This window comes from Zootoca vivipara, chromosome 5 (genome assembly GCF_965207765.1).
Source record: "Zootoca vivipara chromosome 5, rZooViv2.hap1.1, whole genome shotgun sequence".
Lineage (NCBI taxonomy): Eukaryota > Metazoa > Chordata > Lepidosauria > Squamata > Lacertidae > Zootoca > Zootoca vivipara.
The window spans coordinates 16,039,907-16,047,752 of NC_142588.1; positions in this window are offsets into that span (position 1 = coordinate 16,039,907).

Below are 7,846 nucleotides of genomic sequence, written 5' to 3' on the forward strand. Positions count from 1 at the left end.
CACAAGAGCCCTCTCTCCACCTGTGGTTTCCGGCAACTGGTATTCAGAAGTGTTGCAGCCTCCAACTTTGGAGACAGAGCATAGCCATCACCCTCCAAAGAGCTCAAGGTGGTTCTGTTCCTCTGTGAGGCAGGTTAGGCTGAGAGACTGTGACTGGCCCAAGGTCGCCCAGTGAGTTTCGAGGTTTAACAGGATACGTGGGTTCATATGGGAGAGGGCAGTCCTTCCTAATTACAAGCAATAAGCGACAATTAAAGACCTCATTGTCCATTATCAAGAGTTGGACTAGTCAAAAACATAGAGGATCCTGTTTTGTATATCCAAAGAGCATCGTTACTACAGAATCCAACACAGAATTTGGAATCCTGAGAATGGGGGCAGTGTTGGTTGGGTTTGTTTTTTTTAAAGGACTGGTTTTTTTAGGCCTTATAGAGAGCTATTTGAACATGATTAGGTGGTCTTGGTGAAACTAGGTAGCCAGTGCAGCTGTGACATATGAGTTACAACCAGGATGACCTGGCAAAATTCATTATTTGAAGTGGAGATTCAATTTCACAGTGGCTTTGATAAGAGGGGCTCCTGTACTCATGCGTCAAAGTCAATAAGACTTTTGTATTGGGTAAGAGAGTCTCATGGGCAACAGTGTCCGGGTCCTCGATTCCATCATCTCCCGTCTCTTTGTCAGATACTGTTCTGCTAAAAAGGCCAATCAGGAAAAGTTCTGCCAGTTTGCTCTAATAGGTTTTTTCCCTCTGATCTAACCTGACACCTTTGATGACAAGAAGGTGAACTGTGAAATGTCTTGAGAGTGCGATGGGATTATACTTCCTCCCACCAATCAAGCCAAAAATCCCCCTCCCCTTTGATGCTCTGATGTAGACTTGCCTGCTTTAATTCACATCTCCAAACCATAGGGAAATGATCCATGGCACAACTAGGTCACGACAGGCACAAGAAGAAATATGAGTGTGCCTGTGGAATTCTGCCAAAGCTGGAACTATTCATTTTGGGTCTGAGCTTTAGAGATGTTCAGCACTGGGTGAGAGATGCAGGTGCTCTCTGGCTTGTATCATCATATACAGGCCGGCTTGGAAAGCCAGCATTGTATAACCCTGGGAGACCAGGGTTCAAGCTATGAAGCTCCCCATGAGCCGCTCTCTCAGCCTAGCATAACTCACAGAATGGTTGTAATGATAAATGAGGAGGGGGAGAACCATGTATACTATACTACTGTGTGCTCTGTAAAGAAAATGTGGGGTGTATATATTTATATACCTATATCCATATATATGTATTAAAAACTCAATAGTATTTTTCCTTTTGTGGGCAAACAAATTGGGCTTGCAGAGAAAGCCTCCCAGTGGATTATGTCTCCAAACCAATTAGCATTAAGCTCATAGAGATGAGTGTTATATATATAAAATTACAAAACAGAGGTGTTGCAAACTTAAATGTTTCAGCTGATTGCCAGCCTTTTAACAAATTGATCTAATTTATCACCTCTTTTTATAAAGGAAAAAATATATTCTGCTTTTCCACCCACTGGGACCTCCATGCAACTAGCAAGAATATAAACAAGCCAACACAATTAATAAATAATGTCCCTAAAGGCAGATAGATTATTCAGATCTTTCTCACTGTTAGGCGATTCTGAATGTGCACCCTTGCTTTGTAAATTTAAAACAAGGCATTAGACCATGGGGATTCTAATAAAGAACAAACAAAAGACCCTACAGACCTCAAGACTGAAGTCAACCCATCCTTGGTAGAAAAGGCAAACACCACTCACTCCTCTTGTCAAACATCCAAGTGAAATAAAAACATCTCCATAAATCTTTTTGAAGTGCTGACAAAAAAGCTGACCTGGGAAATTTTCTGAAACAAGGCACTTCAAAACATGGGAATGGGCACTCTGTCCCACTGTGTCCCCATTTCACCACCTCTTTTTTTCCCCAGGTCCACAATAACTGTCCAAAACCCCATTGCTTTATTCAGGATTTGCCGTCTCATAACCAGTGTTGCTTGGGAATTCTAAGAAAGGTTTGGTCTGCCATCTTCATTCAAAATGGTGCCCAGTTGCATCCAAACAAACAGGAAAACCTGTTCCCTTGATCTCAGGAATTTTCATGCAAAATTTTGTTATGAAAACACATAGCGAACAAACAACTTTCCAAAACATGGGCTATATCCTTATCAGTAGTTGTGTGTATGTGATGCTCTTTCAGGAATTAAAAAACACATCTACCCTACAAATATTATTGCATTTCTCCTCCTGTTTCAGGGGCTCTCTTCCAGAGAGGGTAGCACTTTCTTGAGGAATGCATTACGTATATATTGGAGAAATCCATCTGGTTGTGAATTCTCCTCTTGTATCAAACCAAGCGCATGCGTGGAGGGAGATTAAAACATAGCTGTATTTTGGTCTAGGCAACATATTCTCTTTCCATTTGGAAGAACAACAAAGCCAACTGTCAGCTGTGCAAATAATAGGACGTTTATTTTTGCAGCAATAAACATCTGAGAAGTTCTATCCAAGCCACCCAAACAATATTACAATTCAGTGCAAAAATAAGCACCCCACAGCCCTTTCCAGGAGAAAGGAAAATATGCTGATACATCGGCTCAAGGGGGAAATTTAGACAGCTGCTTCCCTTTCCATCCACCATGGGCAGATCCCAGGAACAGGGATGTCCCAAGAGATCTGATGCCAGCACCTGAGAGAACAGAACACAGTTTCTCCCCCACCCTTTGTCCAGAGAACACATCTCCCCTGTCTAAACTCCCTTGCCAATTGAGATCACTGGATGGGACCCTGCTAATGATATCATCATCAAAGGAAAGCAGGCAATATCCAAACACCTCCAGGCACCACATTTCTGCTCACAGATAGTGCCTTCTTCTTTTGACCACTCCTTGTGCCTCACTAGCTGTCACTCTAGAAGACCCCTGTCTGGGGGAACTTGCTGGAAAGCCACCATATGCAAACCATATGCAAACAGCAAACAACAGTCAACATTTCAGCCAATGGCAGGCAGAAGTGGAGGTTGGGCTTCTTAGCAGCAACACCAAGTCTCAGGATTGAGTGACCAGAGGCGGCATGACATCACTATGATGTATGTGGCCCCTCTGTTTCGCCATACCATCACAAGTCGAAGGATGGATTCAATGATTCTTAGCTGCATTCTGGGATCTTTATGTGTTAATTGTTTCTTGTGGTTAGATTTTTTTTAAAAAAAAGATTTCCAGTTGCTCTAATTGTGACTGTTCTTTTTTTTAGAGAAATAAATAAATTATAAGCTGCCTTCAGCTTGTGGGGAGGTAGCTAAATATTACAGTGGTGGTACCTCGGTTTACAACCACAATTGGTTTCGGAAGTCTGTACTTAAACTGAAGTGTACTTAACCTGAAGCGAACTTTCCCATTGAAAGTAATGGAAAGTGAATTAATCTGTTCCAGATGGGCCCGCGGTGTTTGTAAACTGAGGTGGTTGTAAACCGAGGTATGACTGTAAAAGTAAACAAATCAGTATTTTGTGCTATGCAGATAATGATAGATTTTCCCCATTTTCTTAGCTCATTGGATATTAATCAGGCTTTGATTGGTTCTCAGTCTCCAGGTCCTGTTTCTGATTGGCTGGGAGGACTGAATCGCTTTTCAGCCCAAAGCCTAGGCATGAGTATTTTGTTATCAGTCAATAACCAGTAAGTAAATGGAGACCACATACCAAGGAGCTGAAAACATCTCTGGAAAGCCTGGACCATGGATGGAAGACTTCCTTAGAGACTACATACCAATGAAGTCTTCCATCCATGCCCCAGACTTTCCGGAGACCTTTTCAGCTCCTTAGGTTCTTTTTGTTGTTGTTTTGGCTTTTACATTTGCATGGATACTGAACCCAATTCAAAGGCATGGATAGTGGTTATTGTATTCCATCCAACATACCAGTCTCAATGACCTCATCCAGGTGAGCGGATGCCAATTGGCAATTGGTGGAACTCAGCCCACTGTGAGAAAGATGGAGGAAAGCAGAGAATGTGGTACACTGAACCAGGAGCAAAGAGGGAGCTTCCGATCAGAAACACCCACAATGGATTTGGGAGGTGGACTGAAACAATTGTGTGGGGATTCGGTCTCTTGATGGTTTGTTACATTTGTATACCATGCTTCTTGCAATACAGCAGGGGTGGAGAACCTCAAACCCCAGGGGCCAAATGCCATGGCCCCTGGGCCTGTCTCTTTGGTCCTTGGGGGTCTCCCCAGGCAACACCCATCACTAGCATTACTTCACAACCTCCTTGAGTGTTTCTGCTTGTGTCCTTGAACTCTGATAATTATTCTTGCCTGCCTGGGTGGAGCACAGAGGGGTGTGTGTGAATGTCTGTGGAGATTAGCCTACCATGCAAAGCACATTCTATATACCATACAGCACATTCATTGCTCTGTCTGCTTTTGCCTTTGGCCCAATCCATCACTGGGAAATTTGCCCAGAAAGTTTTCCCACCTCATCTATAGACATTCTTTTCTGTAGAGGACCTGGTGCTTGTCCGGTGAAAGGAGTAAATCTTCCAGAGCTTTGGGCTCCCCAAAAGGATAAGAACAAATAACTGTGAACTACAGCTGCTGAGCAATAGTGATAAAGTGCCTGCTTAGGGGGTCAAGCCCTTAATCTGAGCAGAAAACTGATAGTACAGTTGCAATAGGGGTGCATGAAAATACAGGTTGGTGGTCTTGGGGTGTGCGAGTTTCTGTATGCATAACCTGAAATGATGAGCATTTTTACATGTTTCTTTTTCATAGAATGGTAGAGTTGGAAAGGATCACAACAGTCATCTAGTTCAACCACTGCAACCTAGGAATCATTTGACCCAACATGGGGCTCGAACCCACGATTCTGTTATTAATTGTCTCATGCTCCATCGATGATTTTTAACTATCACTAGAACTTGAGAGCAGGGGAAGGAAGTTTCCATACAGATTTGGAATTTGGGTATGTTGAAATCAGGGTATCAAAATTTCCTGATACCTTTCAGTTTGAGGAATTCAACAGATGGGGAACGTACGCAAAATTTCAGTTTGGCTCTTCTGCCCCTCACTTCGAAGATGCTTCTTCTTCCGCAGCAGTGGGAGGATGAAAAAGGCTGTTTGCTTCCATGCTGGAAAAGCAGGCTCTCAAAACCTGGTCTCTTGAGCCAGCATCCCAGAAGCTGTGCCTGTTCCCTCCCAATAAACCTTCCACAATAAACTGTGTGGGATTGGCTTTCAATTATGTAAGCATCGCCAGCCAAGTCAGCTTGCAGATAAATTATTTATGCCAAGTCGCTGAATGCACGGCTGCATGAACAATGTGTTCGCATTAATAAACCCAACTGCAAACTCAAAACAGATCTGAGGCAGGAAAATTGAAGCAAAAAAGCCTACATACCACTAGATATAATGCCATCAAATTTCAATGGCATTGACTTTCCGCTTATTGCATTTTTTCGCATTAGTCTCCAGTGTGCTAAAATAAGGACTCATTTTGCTCTGCCTTATCTTTTGTTTGGTTTACAAGGGTTATGCAGAACACCGCAGTGGCTGTCTTCAACCAAGCGCCCTCCAGATGTTTTGAACTACAACTCCCATCAACCCTAGCTATTCTGGCTGGGGCTGATGGGGGTTGTAGTCCAAAATAACTGGATTGTTTTATTTTAATTTATTATTTATATGCTGCCCAGTTATTATTGATATGTTGACCAAGCCACTCTTGGTGGCTCTCAACAGAATATTAAAAACATAATAAAATATCAAATATTAAAAACTTCCTTATGCAGGGCTGTCTTCAGATGTCTTATAAAAGTCAGATAGTTGTTTATTTCTGTTTGGAACCAGTTTGGCTAAGACTTCCTTAGAGGAAATGAAGACTGGGGAGGCTGCAAATGTTTGGGATTTTGGTGCAAATACAAAGTTGCTGCTTTTCCCAATCAGTGCCCTCGACATGGTTTTTTTAAAAAATTGTTGTTGTTGTTTAGTCATTTAGTCGTGTCCGACTCTTCATGACCCCATGGACCAGAGCACGCTAGGCACTCCTGTCTTCCACTGCCTCCCGCAGTTTGGTCAAACTCATGTTGGTAGCTTCAAGAACACTGTCCAACCATCTCGTCATCTGTCTTCCCCTTCTCTTTGTGCCCTCCATCTCTCCCAACATCAGGGTCTTTTCCAGGGAGTCTTCTCTTCTCATGAGGTGGCCAAAGTATTGGAGCCTCAGCTTCAGGATCTGTCCTTTCAGTGAGCACTCAGGGCTGATTTCCTTAAGAATGGATAGGTTTGATCTTCTTGGTCCATGGGACTCTCAAGAGTCTCCTCCAGCACCATAATTCAAAAGCATCAATTCTTCGGCGATCAGCCTTCTTTATGGTCCAGCTCTCACTTCCATACATCACTACTGAGAAAACCATAGCTTTAACTATACGGACCTTTGTCAGCAAGGTGATGTTTCTGCTTTTTAAGATGCTGTCTAGGAGTTTTTTTATATACATTGTTTATATAATGTAAATAAATAAACATATTTATTTATTTTAGTGTAGTGTAAATAAATATATTTATTTTAGTGTAAACTAAAAGAGACAATGAGATTTAAAAATGCAATAATGCCTACTGGTAAGAGCTTGATACTGCTGGTAATGGATATGCTTGTGTTTCTATTTTACTCATGTGCAAACTTGCATCTTACACATGTATTCAAGGAAAGCATGACATTGGGGGATCTCTAATCTAGAGACAGTTGTATGTCCCAGTGCTTATTGCACTATATAGCTACCGACTTAGAAATGCTAGTGTAGTCTTGCTTGCTTGGGAGAATTAGGAAGCACCGATGAATGTCAATATAAACACATTCCTTCAGTAGCACCTTAAAGACCAACTAAGTTTATATTTTGGTATGAGCTTTCGTGTGCATGCACACTTCTTCAGATACCAAAATATAAACTTAGTTGGTCTTTAAGGTGCTACTGAAGGAATTTTTTTATTTTGCTTCGACTCAGACCAACACGGCTACCTACCTGTAAATATAAACACAGATCTCCAAATTCACAGTTATGCATGAATCTAGGGTGTTCCAGCACTCCAAAGCTCACCCTGGATGTTCCATCAGTTTCCATGGCAAATTAACGAGTGGTGTTTGGCTCTGCATAAAAGGGCATTGTTATTCATAATGTAACGACATAGTGTATACGGTATGCTGATGTTACTCCTTCCAAATGACATCCCTGACCTTTAGCTACTATGGCAACATGTGTCATTCGAGGGCACTCTGGGGATGAAATGTTGGCTCCCTCCCTTTTTCTCTCCCCCACCCCTCTATCATGGCAAATATTCATATTTTTCTACGGGGTGAGGAGGTCAGAAAAATGGGGGAAATCTGATTTTTTTTCTATGAAAAAAAAAAACTTCTTTGAAATTTCAGCTGCACTCTGTGATGGATCCCCCACCTCACTGCTTTAACCTCAGAGGCTCTCCCTGTGCTTCTCCACAAACAGGAGAAAAAAACCTCCAGAGTCCAAATTGGACTTGTCTCCAGAGTACCTCAGGCTCTGCATTCGAAACCTATGGCCACCAGTGGGGTCTCCCTCCCTGGGATCCCTACTGCTACAGTGTGCCTCTCCCTTAGGCAACTATGTGGCTCCTTCGGCTTCGCTAACCAGCCCTTTGTATGACAGGAGAAACAGCAAACAGTTTCCTCTTCCCCAGGAAAGATTTATTCTCCCCTCTTTGTCACACCTCTGAAGGTACCGAGACACTGCCGAGTCAGTGAACGTTTAAGCACATTTAACTTTATTATTTAACTTATAAACATGAGTTTCTTTGGTTC